The sequence below is a fragment of the Mesoplodon bidens genome (genome assembly GCF_964165515.1).
Source record: "Mesoplodon bidens genome assembly, chromosome: 16".
NCBI classification, from domain to species: domain Eukaryota; kingdom Metazoa; phylum Chordata; class Mammalia; order Artiodactyla; family Ziphiidae; genus Mesoplodon; species Mesoplodon bidens.
This window is the reverse complement of record NC_138173.1, coordinates 1,907,957-1,927,829: the sequence shown is the minus strand read 5'-3', so window position 1 is coordinate 1,927,829 and position 19,873 is coordinate 1,907,957. Positions and strand designations below refer to the sequence as shown.

General features: G+C 53.1%; 1 long non-coding RNA gene across 3 annotated transcripts; it reads right to left on the bottom strand.

The window, feature by feature from the left end:
- Positions 1–1,876: 1,876 nt before the first annotated feature.
- Positions 1,877–15,605, bottom strand: LOC308604795. 3 transcript variants are annotated; one of them, XR_014013552.1, is made up of 4 exons: positions 15,480–15,603; positions 7,837–15,309; positions 6,864–6,963; positions 1,877–5,744 (listed from the first exon to the last, which is right to left on the bottom strand). It is a non-coding gene; the product is annotated as an uncharacterized lncRNA (long non-coding RNA). The 3 variants fall into 3 exon arrangements; XR_014013551.1 differs by having other exon boundaries at positions 6,864–15,309; positions 15,480–15,605; XR_014013553.1 differs by lacking the exon at positions 6,864–6,963 and having other exon boundaries at positions 15,480–15,602.
- Positions 15,606–19,873: the final 4,268 nt, after the last annotated feature.

Genomic DNA, 19,873 nt, shown 5'->3' with positions numbered 1-19,873 from the left:
TTTTTAAGAAATAGGAAAGCTTACATTAATAACAGATAAAGTAGATTTCATAGCAAAGAAAATTACTAGGGTAAAAAGAGGAACATTACATCAATCCTTCAAGAATATATAGAAATTCTAAACCTGTATACATGAAACACCAGAGCTTCAACTAATAGAGCTGAAAGAAAAAAATAAACTAATTATAGTTGGGGACCACAACACACACTCTCAGAAACTGATAGAGCTGTAGAATATTACAACTAACATCATACTTATTGAAAAACTGAGCACTTTCCCTCTAAGATCAGAAGCAATGCAGGATGCCTCATCTCAGCACTCATTTAACATAGTTTTGCACATTCCAGCCAATGCAAAAAGGCAAGACAAAGAAATAGAAGATGTACAGATTGGAAAGGAAGAAATAAAACTGTGTCTATTTGCAGATGACATGACTGCCTATGTAAATATCCTAAGGAATCTACCAAGAGAACTCATAGAACTAATAAGTGAGTTTTGATAAGCTTTCAGGATACAAAGTCAGCACACAAAAATCAGTTTCACCTTTATCTACTGAAAACAAACAAATTAAAATCAAAAATTTAAAAACACTGCCAATTATAATATCTTCAAAGAAAATTAAACATGTAGCTACAAATCCAACAAAACATGAATAGGGTTATGATGAAAATTGCAAAGCAATGATGAAAGAAATTTAAAAAGTCATAAATACTTGAATAGACATATTGTGTTCATAGACTAAAGGACTCAACATAGAGAAGTTGTCAATTTTCCTAAATTTATATACAGGTTTAATGCAATTTCGACAAAATCTCAGAAAGGTTTGTTTTAGAGATAGACAAAATTATTCAAACAAGGATTGGTTCTAGAAGAGCCAAATTCATTTTCAAAAAGTAGAATAAAGTAAGAGGAATCACTCTTCCCCATGTTAGGGACCACTCTACAGCCACAGCAATCAAGACAGTGTGCTGTTGGCCGAGGGACAGACACATACATCAGTGAGACAGAATAGAGAACACAGAAATAAATTCACACTAATACTCCTAGTTGATGCTTGGCAAAGGAGCAAAAACAATTCAACAAGGGAAGGAAAGCCTTTTTTTTTTAATTTTTCTTTTCTTTTTTTTTCATTAATTTTATTTATTTATTTATTGACTGCGTTGGGTCTTTGTTGCTGTGCGCAGGCTTTCCCTAGTTGTGGCGAGTGGGGGCTACTCTTCGTTGCGGTGCATGGGTTTCTCATTGCGGTGGCTTCTCTTGTTGTGGAGCACAGGCTCTAGAGCGCAGGCTCAGTAGTTGTGGTGCACGGCCTTAATTGCTTTGTGACATGTGGGATCTTCCCGGACCAGGGATCAAACCTATGTCCCCTGCATTGGCAGGCAGATTCTTAACCACTGAACCACCAGGGAAGTCCCAGGAAAGCCTTTTCAACAAATATTGCTGGAATATTTAGACATCTATAGGCAAAAACATAACACCTTACACAAAAGTCAACTTAGAATGGATCATGGACTTAAATATAAAATATAGGACTATAAAACTTCTAGGGGAAATTTTGGAGGACCTTATGCTAGGCAAAGTTGTCTTACCCTTAACCCCAACAGTGTCATGTGTAAAAGGAATCATAATTGATAAAATAGACCTCATCAAAATTTCAAACCTTTGCTCTGCAGAAGATTCTGTTAAAAGGATGAAAAGACAAGCTACAGAAGGGAGAAAATATTTACAAAACATATCATCAACAAAGGACTGGTACCTAAATTATCTAAAGAACTCTCAAGCCTCAACTTAAATAAAATGAAATATCCAATTAGAAAATTAGACATTTCCAATAGGAATGTTTTCTTCAATAGACATGAAGAAACATTTCACCGAAGAGGTCATACAGATGGTGAATAGGCCCATGAAAAGTTTTTCATCACCATTAGCCACTAGAGAAATGCAAAGTAAAAACATGAGATATCACTACATACTTCTCAGAAGACTCAATAAAAATGGTGTGAACATCAAATGCTGGCAAAGATACAGAGAACCTGGGTCACTGATGCATTGTTGGTGGGAATGTAAAATGGTATGGCCACTCTGGAAAACACGTTGGCAGTTCCTTTTGAACCTAAAAGTGAAATTACCACATGACCCAAAGCACATTCTTGGGCATGTATCCAAGAACAATGAAAATTTATTTTCACACAGAAACTTGCACGTGAATAATCATCGCAGCTTTATTCATAGTAGTCCAAAACTCAACACTATCCAAATATCCTTCAATGGATGAGTGGTTCAATGAACTGCAGTACATCAATACTGTGGGATACTGATCCACAATAAAGAGAACAAACCATTAATCCACTCAGTTAGAATGAACCTCAAAGACATTATGCTGAGTAAAAAAAGCCAGTCTCAAAAAAATACATATTGCATGAACCCATTTATATAAAATTTGTGAAATAATTACAGAGAGGGAGAATGGTGGTCGCTAAGGATTAGAGATAGAAATGGACATGTAGCTGTGCCTATCATGGGATAGCACAAGAGAGCCTTGCAGTGATGACACAAGATGATATCTTGATTGTGGTGGTGGTTACACAAAGCTACACACATGATCAAATTGCACAGATTCAAACACACATACCCACACGCAAGTGTGTATGTAACAAATGAAATCTGAATAAGCTTCACAGATGGTTCCCACAACGACTTCCTGGGTTTGACGTTGTACTGTATTTATGCATAAAGATAGCATCGGAGGAGGCTGGATCAAGGGTGCGGGAAATATCTCTACATTTCCATGCAACTTCCTGTGAATCTATAATTATTTCAAAATAAAAAAATATTTTTAAAAAGACATATAAAGGTAACGGGACTGATTCTTTATACACTCAGATATGCAAGGGAAATATAGCTTCATTCATTTCTTAACTACTGTGATCTTGCTTTAATCTCCACATTACTGATATCAAGAGAGGAAAATAATGTTTTCTAATTTAAAGTATTTCTGTTATTCCTGGTTTAAAAGAATAGCCACACAAGGGCCATATTTTTTATAGATGAATACTGAAATACATAGGAATTAAAATGACATGATGCTTCGGATTTGCTCCCAAATGTTTTAAAAAGAAAAGGAAAAGGAAAAAGAAAGGAAATGATAAGTGAAGGAAACATGGCAAAGTTTTGATCATTTTAGAATCTAGATAAATATGGTTTGTTATATTATTTTCTTTATTTTTGTGTGACGTTTGAAAATATTCATTAAATAATTTTCTTTTAAAAAACCTATTAGGGCTTCTTTGTTGGCTCAGTGGTTAAGAACCCGCCTGCCAATGCAGGGGACACGGGTTCGAGCCCTGGTCCGGGAAGATCCCACATGCTGCGGTGCTGCGAGCAACTAGCCATGTGTGCCACAACTACTGAGCCTGTGCTCTAGGGACCGTGTGCCACAAATGCTGAGCCCATGTGCCACAGCTACTGGAGCCCATGTGCTTAGAGCCCCTGCTCTGCAACAAGAGAGGCCACCGCAGAGAAGCCTGCGCACTGCAACGAAGAGTAGCCCTCGCTCGCCACAAGTAGAGAAAGCCTGCGTGCAGCAACAAAGACCCAACGCAGCCAAAATTAATTAATTAATTAATTGATTAATTAATTTTTTTAAAAAACCTATTAAACTATGCAACTGAGAGCCTTCCGCTCAACTTCAATAGGAAGTGATAAATCTGCAATATAAAAGCATAATCAAGAGAAGAACTTAATTGAATTCAATAAATGCATTCCAAGTAATGAATATGTTCAATTAAAGTCATGTGCTCATGGATTAATATCAATATTTGGCAGTGACTGTGTGAAAAGACGTTTTCAAAGGCCAAATATGTGAAATCTCATCCCAGGTCTGCATAAATAGATGGACACTTGCCATCGATTTTGGTGACAGAGAACCCCGACCGTGAGCTCATCAAGTGAAATGTTATCCTCCCACAAAAGAACTCTGTTCTTCTCGTTAGCAGACCTTCTTATAAAATATTGTACACAACGATTATATTTTGAATTTTGTCAATAAAAAAAATCGTAGACATTTGTTTCTCTCATCTTATATAAGCAGTTATATAATATCCTCAAAGTTGTCTCTTGGCTCGAAAAACCTAAAATATTTACCCCAGTAAAAGTTTTATCGAAAGGGCTGGCCAGGGATGGTATAGAGGATGGCTTTCCTCTGCAAAGGTGCAGCAGCTCCAGACACATGGAGAGACCCTGGGAGCAGGCCGCTCGCCCACGGCAGACCCCACGTGTCTCAGGGGACAGCTGGCTTTAGAGGTGGCCTGGCCATCAGGCAGACCCTGGGGGTTGTGGAGGTCAGCCTTCCTGTGGCTGGTGCTGTCTTCACCGAAGCATCCAGTCCCACACACTCCCTGCGGCATCCCCAGAAGCAGGGTCCCATTTCCGGAGGGCATGTCAGGAGGCCCGTGTCGGGCATGAACCACAGTGGTCAGTCACAGCCGACCAAACCCGAGGTTCAAGGTCAGGGCCTTGCACACGCGGCCTCCCATCCCTCCTCCCTGGCAGGCCTGGTGCGTGGCCAGCAGCTGCCTTAGGGAGCCCCTCAGCCCCTCAGTGAAGCGGCGGTGTTTCCAGAGCACAGAGCTGACTTTGTGAGCCACCCACCCAGGGAACCCAGAGGGCAGGCAAGTCCGCGTGGGCTTAGTGAGCCGCTGTCCTCATGCGGGCCTGGTCAGAAAAGGGGCGCTGGGGACAGGCAGACAGCCAGGGGGTCAGGCAGCTCACACCACGCAGAGTGTTTTTAATTATTCTAAACAGCTCACCGGCTCCCTTGGACCAGGTGGCTGGATCCCTTCAAAGTAGAGAACGGGTTTTGTCATATGAAAAAAAAAAAAAATAAGTGAGCCCACTATCCCTGGATCCACAAGAGCAGAGTTCACCACTAAAATCTGAATTCTCATAAATCACAGCTTTTTGAGAAAGTCAGCCCTCTTGGTGGTCGCACCGTGGATGGGCCAGGCTGTGCCCTCGTCAAACAGATCTCCTGCCGCCCCGCCCAGACAGACACCCCCCGGCCTCACCCCTGCCTGGGGCTGGCACCACGAGGTTGGGGGCGCCGGGACTCGTGGGTCCCACGGTGCAGGTGTGGCTGATGGGCTGCACTTCTGGGGATCATCTGCTGCAACACAGGGTGCATCCCACACGGCAGAGGAGCTCCATCAGAGGTTGGGACGATCGCAGACCCTGCTCAGTGAAGCAATGGAGCAGACAGTGCCGGGCAGATCGGCGGGTGGGGACCAGGGCTGTGCTCACGCATCAGGTGGCCCCAGGGTCACACTCATCTCTTCTCAATGGGACAAAGGAAAATGTAAGAGAGTGATATATGAAGAATAAAGTCCCTGAAACACTTGTATCATCTCCATGAAGACTCACACAGGACGTGATCAACATGCTCTATATAGAGACACATGTGGCATATTGCTCTCAGAGCTGAGAGGACGCAAGTCAAGATTCAAACTGGTCTCCTTGTATTTATTCATGATATGTTGGAAAGCACGTGACTCACAGTGTTTTATTTACTTTTTCTCTCTCTCTATCTACCCAGGTTGCCAGCGGTTTCAAAGTTGAGTTAAGGCTTTAGAGCAGCAAGTGTCTCCGATTATGGCGATGGCCTCCTTCCCATCCTCTGGCTTCTTCTTTACCCTTGTTTTAATGGTCCTGTCGTATGTGAGCTGTAACCTAGGCAACTTCAAATACTTCTGTTAAAATAAGCAGTATGTGATGATTAAATTATTTTGTACGTTTGCAAAGTATGAACCCACAGAGTAGCGGCAGAGGTCTAGAGGGCAGAAGGAAGAAATCGTAGGTAGCTTTACCCCTGCCCTGAGGCCCTGCCCCCGGGGAGACTCAGGGGCCTGCGAGGATGGCAAGGCCACCTGCGAGAGGCTCTGACCTCAGCGGCTCCAGGCCGGCTGTGGAGGCCAAGGGGAGGGCGATGCAGGGTCCTGGGCTCCGGGCCAGGTTGGTGGGGGGTGACTGACAGGCACCGAAGGTTTTACAGACTATGCTGTGTTTTTCAAGCTGCGTTCAGACCAGAAACATTTGAGACGATGAAGCCAACCAAGGTCACCTTAAAACAGAACCTTTCTTAAATCCTTTAAAAAAAATGTGTAAATCATTGAAACCCTGAAAATATATAATGTGCCTCTTTTTTTTTTTCAAATTTAGTGCTTTTGTCGAAATCCACACAGACTTCAGAGCCAATAGAAAAGAAGCAGGTTGTTTGTTTCTCACAGTGTTGTGCAGTCATGGGCTTCTCCTGGGACTGAGGACCATGGCCGTGGTCCCCCCTGACCTGCGAGCCAGACTGCCCTCCACTGTCTTCCAGGATCCGCTTCCGGATCCGGAGCCGGGACTGAGCCTGCATTAAGGGAAGGGTCACCCAAACTGCTGCGAACCAGGATGTGGCTGGTGAAAACCTCGTTAGCAAAAGTAGGGGCCCCTTCCGTGAGCCCAACACCCTCATAACTGCTCTGAGCCCCCTGACAACCCTGAGCCGCCAGCCCTGGGCGTCAGGATCAGAGAGGTGCAGCCCTGCCCTGAGGCCACACAGACCGAGCGCAGAGGGGAGGCGTGAATCCTGCCCAGCCAGAGCAGAGCTTTTTCTGTTTGTTTTCTTTGCTGCTCATCTTTCCAGGCTCCCGACCCTCGTCAGCGAAGCTCTCAGAGCACCTGACCCCCGCCGTTTATACTCTGTGCGGCCCTCCGTCAGCCTCTCTCCTGCAGTGTCACGTGCTCCGTCTCTCTAACTGCAGACGCGTTCACAACATCCGGGCCCGGTTTACCTAAGCAGGGATCTGGGACGGTTCCTTCCTTACAGAAGTGTGATCTCAGGTCCAGAAAGATCACAACGTGCTCAGATCACACAGACACACGTCTCTTAGAAAAGACTCTTCATCCTTCAAAGTCATAAGCTTCCTGAAACAAAATTAGCGACTGTTTTAGAATTTTAAGGTTGAGAATAAAACCTTTTCATGAACACTCCAAACCCTGAGGGGCAGATCCGGTAACCAATGTCTCATCAGTTACCAGAGGAAGCCTGAGGGCTCCAAACGGGGCTCCTTGGAAAGGATTCTTCCCCAGAGGAATTTCCAGCCACAGCGAGCATGTCGGGGGAAGGGGCTCCTGGCCCTCATGCTCCCCTGCCGGTCAATGCTCAGGCCTCACAGGGCCCTTCCCAGAAGCGCAGGTCCAGGCCAGGCCCAGGGCAAGGCCCCCATGCCGGGGAAGGGGGCCACCTCCACCCCGGGAAGCCGTGGTCCCACGCTGTGGCGGGGACCCCAGAGGCCGCCTGGCCTCCTCTCCTACAGCCGCGCTGGCGTGTTTTACTCACATCGGCTTTGGCCGTGGATGGGACAGGACCCTGTGGGACAGGCCACCCACAAAGGCAGAGCCGAATCAATGGCTCTTCCCCACCAGGTGCTGACAAAGCGCTGGCCTGGGTTCCCTGGGAGCGAGATGCAGCCCCACCCTGTGCTGGCAGAGGGCCTGGACCGCAGCCTCAGGAGCCCCCGACCTCAGCTGCCTGGGCCATCCCACATCCCCCATTTCCCCGTTTGCTGGAAAAAGAGTCAAGCCGACCCCCAAGTAAACATTCCTTGAGGAGCCAGGCATTCTCCCCCAGTTAATATCAACGAGGCACAAGTTTCGTCCTGCAGGCACCTGTGGGCTGGCCAGAAGCGCGTGAAGCGCGTGTGTGCAGACAGGCAGAAGTCCACCCCCGAAACCAGCAGGAGCCCCAGCGTGAAAACCCCACTCCCACTCGCGAAGTTAAACATTTTGCTAAATTACCATTAATTGCCTTCATTCCCTCTTGGATGGAAATCAACTTGAAAAGCCTTCGTGTGAGAAAAGAAGCATGATTGTGAAAGTCAGGAATCAGAGGCTGAGAACCTGGCCCCCAGGAAAGACTGAGCCTCTGCCCTTGCAGACCCCTCCTCCCCCGGAGACCACTCCCTGTGGCCATCTGTTCCCAGGAGCTGGGGCCCAGCACCAGCCGGGAGCTCAGCTGCACACCTGCCGCCACCTGCCTGTGGGTCCAAACCCCAACCTCTCGCGCACAGGCTCCCCGCCCCTGCCCTTGCCATCCGTCCAGATCTGGGCACTGAAGCCCAGCCCTCTTGCTGGGGTCGCAGCCCCGAGGCCTGATGCGTCCTGCCCCCACTTCCGCACCCCAGCTCTGCCTGCACGCGGTGGAGGGACAGGAGGGCTCCCCAGCCTGAGGGGAGTTACTCGGGGCCTGGGGTGGGGAGCTGGGACTGCAGGCATTCTGATGACAGTGGGACTTCAAGGTAGTTAGATCAAAATACTTATGTAAACTTGTAAAGGTTTAGAAAAAGTCAGACCAAAAAAATTTATGCAAATGTAAGGATCCATGAATTCCACTCCAGACAAACCCTTTCCAGGCAACGTGCAGAGTTGCAGAGTCACCCGTACACCCAACTCTTTTTCTTATACAGAGAGAAGTGCATTTTGCTTGGAGATATATATGTATTCCATTCCAAATGTTATATATTTTTATATATACTTACAAATATCTCTGGTATGTATTTAGTACATTAGATGTAATATCTATCCGTGGACGTCCAGCCTCCAGGCTGCGAGCGATAAGTTTCTGCTGTCTACAAGACCCCCGTCTGCGCTAACTTGTTGCAGCAGCAGGAACAGAGTAAGACGCCCACAAAGGGCCCTGACCCAGCACCTTCTCGCGACGCATTTAGACCTGGGCCAGCGCCGGCCACCACACAGAACAAAATGTGCAGCTACACTTGCATCCGGCTTCTCTCCTCCTGGGAAGAGCTGTTCCCGCCCCACAAGGCCCCGTTCCCGGCCAGGCAGGGGGGAGCCGGCTCAGGCTCACAGCAAGTGCCTACTCCATACAGTCCCTGGGCAATGCTCCCCCAGCCCTCCCAGACCTGGCCCGCCTCCTTCTGACCTCTGAGCCGCTCCTCCCTGGAGAAACACCTCCGACGGGAGGGGACCCCGGCCAGGGCTGCCTGTCGCCTCACTTGGTGCTGTGGCCCAACTCTGTCTGACGGCTTCTTCTGTCTCCGTGTTCACTGCTCTGAGGTTTCCATCTCAGTCCACCTCCTGAACTCCACGCCAGGGCCCCTGCTCGGCCACTTCTAACCCACGCTTCCACTTGGGGGAAGCAACTCGGCTCCTTAAATCTGCCCTCCGTCACCGACACACTCTCTTTGGCAAGAGTCACCCATTCCTCTGTGGAGGGAGAACCTCATTACTCAGGCTGCAGGTACAGGACTCCACGCTGGAGGCAGCCGCCACCTCGCTCAGGGAGGGCCCTTCACACATTTAACACTTGGAGTCATCACTTCACCCTGTTTCTCGCCTACCTCCACCCACTTGGACTCACCCTCTCCATTGGCATCTCTTTGGGGAGGAGAACTTGTACACATAATGTTAGTAATTAACTCTGCTCTCATACAAAATCTGATTCTGTATCTATACCAAGAATTGCTGGTGACTCTAAATAAAAAGCTTCACGTACCTGGAAAAGTGATGAATGTGACCAAGTGTTGAATATGCTCAAGAAATATTTGAAAGATGGATCCGGGACTTCCCTGGTGGCGCAGTGGTTGGGAGTCTGCCTGCCGGTGCAGGGGACACGGGTTCGAGCCCTGGTCGGGGGGGATCCCACATGCCGTGGAGCGGCTGGGCCCGCGCGCCACAGCTCCTGAGCCTGTGCTCTGGAGCCTGCGACCCACAACTGGAGAAGGCCCGTGCACAGCAACGAAGACCCAACACAGCCAAAAATAAATAAATAAAATAAATAAATTTATTAAAAAAAAAAAAAAAAGAAAGATGGATCCATTTATCCATCCATCCATTTACCCATCCATATATCAAAGGTGGATGGATGGGTGGATGGATGGATGGATGGATAAATGGATGGATGGATAAATGAATGGATGGATAAATGGATAGGTGGATAAATGGATGGGTGGATAAATGGATGGATGGATAAATGGATGGGTGGATAAATGGGTGGATGGATAAATGGATGGATGGATAAATGGATGGGTGGATAAATGGATGGGTGGATAAATGGATGGATGGATAAATGGATGGATGGATAAATGGATGGGTGGATGGATGGGTCCAACACTTAGCACGCCCAGGGATGCCAGCATCTCTTCACTTTGGGTTACAGTTCCAGGGAGGGAGGTAAGAGATGAGGGGCAAGGAGCTGGTCCTGACCCAGGGGAGACGTCCCCTCCCCGTGAGGTCTCTGGTCATTTCCAGAGGGTCTGTGTGTAGAGCTTTATAACACATCCACGAGCTACAGGGGCTTGAACTGATTGGAATTAAATAAATCGGTCATCCTAATAAATAATAACATCGTAGTGCACCAGCCACACGTCCAGTGCTCAGTGACCACACGTGGTCAGTGGCTGCCGTACAGGAACACTTCATCTTCACAGAAATCTTATTGGTCAGTGCAGATACAGAGCTTACGTTCTGCGGGACGAGAAAACGTGAGGAAGCCATTTACGGCCCCCCAGAGCCCCTCCCCTGAGCAGTGACCTGCTCACCCCAGGGCTCTGGCCTCATTCTGTCGTGACCAGTGCTGGGCAAGGGAAACGGCCTTCGTTTGGGTGTATAATAGGAAACACACATCTGGTCTCCTGCCAGGCTCCTGGCACAGAGCTCTGAAAACCCTTGGAATTTCCTGAGTGATGGGAGCGTCTTTCGTTATTCATAACAAGGCCCTTTGGAGCAAAGCTAAATGTATGCTAATGAGGTGACTCTGGTGAGGCCCTGGGCAATTTCAGGAGGCAAGTGTGGCCAGAAACACCAAATCTGAAGTCGTCCAGGCAGAAGTGAGGGGGCCTGGGCGCCACCTTTGAACCTGTGTCTGCACTGGGGGCTCTGGTGGGACTGAGCCCCTACCCGTGGGGTCTGCTCGCGCTACAGGAATTGGCATCAGAACTGAGTTGTTGGCCCAGCTGGTGTCAGAGAATCAGAGAATTGATGGCTGTTCGAAATGGAGAAAACAGTCTTCCCTGTCCTCTCTCAACCAGGAGACTGTGGGGTGGTGTTCTGGTCACGCGGTGCCTGAGAGACGCTGCCGTTGACTGGGGTGGGGGGATCTACGTGTGCGCGGGCTGCAGGCAGCTTCGCTACCGGCTGCATGACAGGTTCTGCATAAGTGCAAGGGGCCAGCGGCTCCAGGTGACCTTTCCTGCAGCTGCATCGACCTCCAGATTCGCCGGGCTTAACTCAAGAGGTGGTGGGTCAGGCAGAGCAAGTGGGGTTTTGTCCAGAGTAATTATATTCTGACCTGAGAAGTCTGAAAGCTAGTTTCAATTTAAGGGGGAAGTTTTAAGTGCTTTTGCCAAAAACATGTACATCATTGAATCCTATGCCCTCTTTTCTTTAAATACAGGAGGAATTAAACCCAGTAATGATAGTGGCAATAACACAAAATATTTTTCCAGAATCTTTCTTTCAAAAGCCCCGAGCCTGCACACACAGATGAACCTGCGTGCCCCCCACCCAGGACCTCTCTGTCGAGCAAGGGAAGGCGACCCGAGGGGTGTGGCCTTCATCGCGCCCCTGTCGCGGGGAGGAGGGGGACTTGGCCCTGTGGACCGCGCACGGCACCGCCGGGGCGGTTACTCTATTCAGCTGGCAGCTCACTCCCTCTGTGAAGCCCTGAAAACAGCTTCTGCCATTCCGGGCTGAGGGCCCCACGGACTTCACACATCGGCCTCCCACCCCCTACGGGGCCCCCGCGTGCGAGATAGCGGAACACTGTATCCGTCAGGGAATTCGAGGAGACCGAGCCAGGAGGCTGTCTGCACCTACATCTGCTCTACGTATCGATACGTGTATCGATGTCGATGCTGGTACTAATATATATTAACAACGAGAGAGATTAATTATAAGCAATTGGCTCATGTGACTACAGTCGCTGGCGAGTCCCAAACCTGCAGAGCAGGCAGCTGATGTCCCAGTGCAAGTCCACAGGCCGAAACCAATGGGGAACAAGGAAGGGAAGACCCCCCCACACCCAAAGGCCACCAGGCAGGAGAATTTTCTCTTGCTCGGGGGAGGCCGGCCCTCTGTTCTATTCTTTCTACTGATTGACGAGGTCCACCCTCGGGAAGAGCCATCTGCTTACTCAAAGGATTCAAATGTTAACCTCTCCAAACACACACCCCCCCAGGAACACTCAGAACAGGGTTTGACCGGGTACCTGGGGCCCCGGGGCCCAGTCACGCTGACACAGAGCAAACCATCACCCCGGTTGCACGCCAGGCAGAAGGGCTCCCAGGGCAGCTCAGAGACGGCCGGGGCTCAGCGTGCTCAGCGCTCCTGTGAACCATCGGAGGTCACGGCAGAGCCCAGGCCCCCGAGACGCTCGAGCAGATTTCCTCTCGGGGCCCAAGTGTCCACTCAGACGAGCTGGAATCCCTGCCCGCAAGTGCTGGGGCTGCCGTCCACCCCACGGAGGGCCAGTCCCCCCGACCGAGGGCACAGCCGCCCGGCCCCCGGCTCCCTCGAGAGTCCCTGGAGTCGGCTCCGCAAGAACCCGCAGCTGCCCCACCTCCCGCCCCACCAAGAGGATTCTTGGCCCTCCGTCCTGCATCCACTCAGAAGCCCCAACAGGCTGGGCCTCGGGAGCGTGTGTCGACCTCTTGGCTGTGCAGCCGTCATGGAGGCCCGAGGGGTTAAGCCGCCCGACCATGACCACCCAGAGATCCAAGCACAGGCCCCCTCCCCCCGAGAGACCAGGGGAGGCGCCAGGACCCTTCAGTCCTCATCCCTCGCTGCAGAGTTGTCGCCGCGCCGGTGCACAGGGTCCCACTCCCGTGCCCTCCGCGGGGGCCTGGGCTCCTGCTGAAGGAGCAGCGGGCAGGGCCCCGTGTCCCCACCCCGGCCCACCCCCTACTGGCAGTAACACTCTCCCAGCATCAGGAAAATCAAGAGTGCGCCCACACCTCCTCAAACACTCCTCGAGGGAGGAGGACCAGCAGCCAGGGCTCCCCGGAAGGGCAGCTCACGGGCCCACAGTACCCGATCCCCACAAAATCCTCAGACGGTTTTTCTGTCCACGAGTGAGTCAAGGCCAGACGGGGTCAGCGCCTGGACCCCACGGCTCCTGGCCTGGCCGCCTCCCTGCAGATCTGCACCTCTGAGCTCCTGCTCGGGCTGCAAAGGCCCCATGGATGGCGCCAGACCGCCTAGCAGGTGAAAGTTCTGGACACTTCACAGAAAAGTCGGCTCTTGTAGAACTTCCAGTGTGTTTCTGTCAGCTCCACAGGGAGGCTGCGCGCGCCGAGTTGCTGCAGCCCTGCCCGTGAGACCGGGCAGCGGGGCTGTCCTGGACGCTGAAGCCTGCCCGCCCGTACAGCCTGACGAGAACTTAACCTTGGCGTCACGGTGACAAAGAGGGTGAACCGAGAAAACCAGATGCGTCCGAGTCAAATCACAGACAGCGCCAAAACCGCTCCCTCTGGGCTGTGCGGGGCACGGGGCGGTATTCTCCGCAATGCCGGGGAGCGGAGCGTTAGATGCACTGGTGCCCTCGGGAGGACGGGGTCGGATGGAGGAGGGCGAGAGGCGAGTGAGAATGTGCGCGGAGGGGGCGTTGGTAGAGATGCCCCCGTGGGCCGGCTGCACCGGCTGCCCTGCTGGGAGAACTACGGTCCGGCTCTCGCTGGCGCGTCAAGGAGAGGGCAAGTGGGCCCAGCACCGGGGCTGGCTCTTAATCCTGGACAAGAAAGGATGGCATCAACCTGAACGGAAGGGCGGTTATCCCGTGACGAGCTACCTGCATCATCTGAGCCCCGCACCCGTGGGCTCTTCGGCCTCACCCCTCTGGTGACTGCGGTCCTGGGCGGCCACCTGCCCTCTCACGCCACGACGGACCAAGAGCCCCACCCTCCGAGAGGAAAGCGCCTGGATTTGTAGGTTTGCTCTTTTCCGTGGCGTAAATACTCCCACCCGGGACGAATTCAAGCCCTGATGCTTAACCTCTGGGGCCAGAGCTCCTGAATTTCTCACCACCCACCCTCTCGAGCTGGTCCTGGCCGGCCCGGCCCACATTCAGCCCAAATACGTCCGGAGAGCGACCACTTATCAGCACCACCTCCCGGTTTGACCATCTCACACCTGGGCCATTGCCACAGCCTCCTTGCCAGCGTCCTTGGCCTTTGTCTCCTTGACTGTTCTCACCATGACTTTAACGTTTTAAAGCCAAAGCCAGAGCATCACAGCCCTTTGCGGAGCCCGTCTCAGCAGGGTGACAGCCAGTGAGCCTGCACCACGGCGAGCTTGCAGCCATCTGGGCGGCCTCCCCATCTCGGCCTCCTGCGGTCCCCCGGGGATACCAGCGGGCTCCTGCCTCGGCGCCTGGGCCGCGCGGTCCCAAGGCCACCTCCAGGGCCGACTCCCTCAAGTCCCACGGGGACACTGTCCCTGACCGGAGCATCCACACTCCCGCCCCTTCCCGCTTCATCTCTCCCTGATGTGTCTCATTATCATCGCCTACGTGGCTCGTGTGTCTCTTCCCACAGAAGACGCAGTCCACGGAGGCCCGCGACTCGGTCTGCTTTGGGCACTGCTGTGTCCCCAGCCTCAAGCATCATCTGGCTGTGGTCAGCGCCCCGCGCTTACTAATCCCTGAGCCCCGCTGTTGCTGTTCCCCGTCCAGCGAGCTACTCCACAGCCTCGTTCCGGGCCAGGGCGCCTCTCCCTGTGGCATCCTCTCCGCCCACTTAGACCATCTTAGCCACAGCTCAGGCACCGACCGTGGGTAAAACCTCTGAATCCTGTCATCCGACTAACTAACTCCTTCAAGCAGAACCGGGAAAAAAGGAATCGTTCCACCTGTGCTCATGGGAGAAAGAAGCCTCGTGAGCCAGGGGCCTGCTCTCCCAGCGGGGCAGGCAGGAGAAAAGGGTCTCCTTCCTCCTCAGCAAAAGGCTTGCTCCCAAGGGAAAGAGCCACTCCAGCAGGCTGACGGGCTTTCCTCGCGGTCCGGAGATCACAGACAGGAAGTCGCCACCCTTGGTCCCAAACACGGCGAGCGTCCCCCTCGGTACCAAGCGCGTGGACGGAAATGCAGAGCTGCTGCTTTACTGCCGCCGTCCCTCTCTGGCCGCCTGGCAGCTCTGAGCCTTCCAACGCAGCTGGACTGAAGTGGCTGTTCGCTCCCCCACACAAACTACCGCTTCCAGTACGAGCTGCGGGCGTTTGTACATACACAACAGGAGCAAATACTAAACTTGTGTGACACTACAGAAAGAAATTGAATTTAGTCAGGAAATGTAAACAATTATCAGAAAAATTAATTCAAACCCTGGCCCATGCAACCCCTGCAACCATCCAGGGCAACAGCGCTCTTCCCTGGAGGCGCCACCTTTGTCCCAAGGGAAGGTGTTTCCAAAAGATTGGTCGTTCCTCACCTTATTCCTTCTAAGGCTTCCCCTGGGAGCCGTGTGCCTCCTGCAGCTGTGTGACACTAGCTGTCGCTTCTAAGGCCCCCCTGCTTCACTGCACCCACCCCTGGACCTGCCCACGGCCCCACCCAGGGCACCGCGCCTTCAGCCTTCCGACTGTGGAGGAAGAACGAGCCTTATCCCTTCACTGACTACCCCGCCCCCCCGCACCGCCTTTCGTTCCTGCAAAGTGGAAACTGGCGGTGGGACTCGAATGCGAGGGGCGGGCGCGGGGGCAGGTGCGGGGCGCGCGGGCAGGTGAGGCGCGCGGGGGCAGGTGCGGGGCGCCCCCCGGCGCTCGGTCCCCGAAGCGTCCACCCGCGAAGCCGCGCAGGAAGCGCTCCAGCCCCGCCTGGCGCCCCGCTCACCCGGAGCGAAGCCGGTTGGTGGCAGTGACATCTGGCGGCCCTGGGCGGTACCCACCCTGACAGACACACGTTTTTCTGGATGAGGAGCGGGAAAGAAATTTCGGAAAGCCTACGTGCAGCCTGGGCAACCCCCGAGCGCTAAGAAAAGGGCTGCGGGCAGCCTGTGCTCTGCGTCTCGCGCTGCAGGACCTGGGCGCGTCTGGCTTTTCCCCCAGGTACTGTTTGCAAAATAGGTTCGCCGCAGGCAGCGAGCCTCCGCTCAGAGCAGGCGGGTGGGCGGGCTGGTGGGATCGGGGAGCGGGGAGGCAGGATCCGCCCCACAGTCAGCGGGGCTGGGCGCTGCGTTCCTCTCACCGCCCAGCGCTGCCCTTGTCAGAGGGGACCTTTCCCCACACTGACCAGCATCTCCACGTGCAGCCTCAACGCCAGGAACCTGGCAGAGCTGAGGACGGCTTGAGGAACCTGGCAGAGCTGAGGACGGCGCACCTCCCACCAGGACAGAGTCACAACACTGAGTAAAAATGCGGAAATACAACCCGAGCCTTAGAGCACGCTTCACGCAGTTTCAATTTGCACAGAGATTTATTACTTGGTGTGTCAGAAAGTTTGCATACACGTGCCCAGTTACCACAGGCAGAATTCTCGATATTTCTCCATATGGATAAGAATATTCATCACATAGTCACAATTCAAACATACAAAAGTCAAGAAATGTAGAAAACTCATTTTTTACCACCAACTCACTAACGTGACTTATGGATACTTGGCGTATAAAAATCAGAGTGAAAACCATGCAGTGAACCGTCAAGTTCCTGTATCCATACACAGCTGGGTGATGTCCCAGGAAAGCTCCCATCTGCATCTGAGAGCTGATCTGCTTGTGCTTGAATATAGATGGTGCTCTGGAGCCTTGCGCGTCCCTGATCCCGGTTTTGAGGGCTGCTGGTCTTTAGGAAGGAAAGAGAGTCACTGGGAAACGTAACCACGCGCCCACTGTGCCCGTGATCTGCAGCATCCAACATCCTGAGTCCAGGATTATCTTTCAAATCACTCTAAGAATGACTACTGCTGCGTGAGACTTAGTTACATGCCTACCAGTCATGAGCACATCAAACTATTTCATGATAAGATATGAAGAGTATATCCTTATTTAAGGGAGAAAAAGAGACAAAAAATAAGCAGGAAAAACTGACTGAAGACAGGACCAATAAAAATTTTCCATCTCAGTCCTTCCCCTGAGATGACCAGTGAGTCAAAGAGACACGCTACCTGCAGCCTCCAGACCAACGTGTTTCAAATGGGGGCCAGCTGTGCCCACTCCCACCCTCGTCCTAGTGCTGAGAACACAGGAAGCAGGCTCACCACCCAGCAGGGACTGAACACCTACGCACCGCTACGCGGCCAGCGCACCAGGACGAGGCCGAGGACGAGGCGTGCCTGCAGGGGCTGCCCGTCCAGAGTAAAACCCGAGGCAGCCGAGCCCAGAGGAGAGACGGCTGGATTACAAAGAGCACTTTCCTGACGCAGCCGGAGTCCCTTTCACCAACGTAATCAAGAAATACCTTTGCTGGAGAGAGGGGCTCTGCTTCGGCTCAGATGCGGGGCTTACAGAGGCAGACGAGGGGCGGCCCCCCACGCTGTGACCTTGAGCAGGGCCTGTCTCCCACCTCTCCTCCAGGCCACCTCCCCTCACTGGCCCAGCGCACCCTCCTGTGGACAGCTGGACACCCTCACTTTGCTCCGAAGGGTTTTATTTGTTGAGAAGCATCCCATTGCACGTGACCTTGCCCCCCCGCAAGAGGTATCCCAGGGCAGAGAAACAGCTAGGCGTGCATCTCCCCGTGATGTCAACGCAGCCGGCATCATCTCAGAGCGCGGGGTCCAGGAGCGCATTTCCAGGGAAGCAGGCGGATGAACTCTTCTTCCAGAGGGGGTCGCGTGGGCAGACCGCAGGAGGGTGTCGTCCGCCAGGCGCTCTGAGGGTGAGAGGGACTCCGTCCTCTGCTTTTCCCGGAGAGTGAGCCGTTCCCGCTCACACGCGAGCACACACACCTCCACGCTGTGTCCTGGGGCACCGACTCAACAGTGACTCAGGGAAGACTTCGCAGAGAGCGCATCACCGGCCTCTTTCCTGCGCGCCCTGGGTGCTCCTGGGAGGTCTTCCGTACGATTCCCACGCTCACGAGATCACAGCCCAGGGTGTGGAACCCCCTCCGCACCTCTCGACGGCAGGGACCCAGAGCCTGCCCGCTGCGTGCTCAAGCGCCACTGGGTTCCTGTCTCCTCCTGCTGTCCCCCAGCCTGGAGCCCCCTCCCCTTTTCCCAGCGGGGATCATGGAGCCGCCCCAGGACCCCCTGCACCTGCACAGCCCCATACAGCACCGCCCACCTGCTTGCATGTGTCCTCCGCCTGTCCGCCCTGTTGTCCGGAGCTCTGGGCTGGATACCGCGCCACATGGCTGACCCCGTCTGGGGTGGAGGGGGGTTCCGAACAGGGTCGGGAGCTGGCTGCCCCAGCCCGTCAGAGCGGCTGGCCTATCTCACCTGCCCACGCCCGGCAAACATCAGAACGACTCCTCAAAGGGAAAGAAAAGGAGAGGTTCCATCTTTTGAGGGCCCGACAACAAGACACCCTAAACTAAGCCAGGCCTCTCTGAGACAAAATCGATTTACTCCAGTAATGTGTCATCGGACTAGGGCCTGTCACCTCACACACGTCCCTCCAGCAAAGGCGAGGCACCCAGCACTTACTATGCCTCAGACCCGTTCCAGGCACTGGGGCCACAGCAGGGAGGGCACAGAAGCCCTCACTCCTGTCTGCTCTAGTGGGGCAGGCGGACCACAGTGTACCAGTAGCAGCCAGATAATTTCAGTTCGCTCCCAGCTCTGAGGTCAGGTGTCGGGGAGGCCCTCCTACCGAGCTGACATTTGGCTGGTGGCCCAGGGGACATGTGGAGGGTGAGTTCTGGGCAAAACAACCCCAGGCAGAGAACAGAATGCACCGCCCCAGAGCAGCTGGACATGGTGAGTCGGGGAAACAGCAGAAAGCTGCGTGCCTGACCAGGGGAGCAGGGGAGGGCCAGCCGGGGGCGGTCTCCTGCCCGCCCATCACCCGGGGCTGTGCAGCAGCTCTTTGTGGCCACAAAGGCCAGGCTGCGACCTTCCTGCAGAGAGGTCGTGGTCTCCCGTGTGGCACTCCAGGGCCTCCACCCTCATCTGCAAAACTGAGGCACAAGAACATCTTCTAAGCTGCTGAGCTGGCGTGCTGCGAACGCTTAACCACGACCGAAGTCTGTCGAGCATCTCGTCCTCCTTGGCCGTCGAGTCTGGACTCGCGCTGCTGTGGCCCCGAAGTAAACAGAAGTCGGCATACCCCCGCCCTGGGGCCGCGGGGGCAGGGTGCGCGAGGCACCTCGGGATCCCTCCTGACTTGACGTGTTATGTAAATTCAAGCGCATTATCATTAATCTCAGAGTAGATTGATTCTTCTTTCCAGGCGCCGGGTTAGTTTAACGATGCAGCTGCTGTGAGACAGGGAGAGGAACTGTGAAGGCAGGGAAGCCGCAGCCGCAGAGGAGGAGGAATGCTCCCCCCGCGGCCGGGGGCTGCTCATGTCCCCCGAGCCAAGACCAGCCTTCACTCTGGGAAAAAATAAATAAAGGCCATGGGAGCGTCTAGAGCCCTGGAATTCTCCCGTATCTAGAGTGCAGCCCGGGGGGTCAGGTGGTCACCAAGGTTACTCTCGCACCACTTTCTGACTTTCTGGATTTTGTTTAAAACTGTATATTTATGATTTTTTTAATCCCTCAAGTCCTAACTTGCATCAAACATCTCAAGCCTTTTGTAGCCTAGAACCACTTCCATCCCCATCACTCCCACCTGCCTCAACTGCTCCGTACACACCCACGTGCACACACGAGTACTCACACACGCACACGCTCACCTGCAGGCACAGGCACACACATACACTCACACCCATGCACACATGCATGC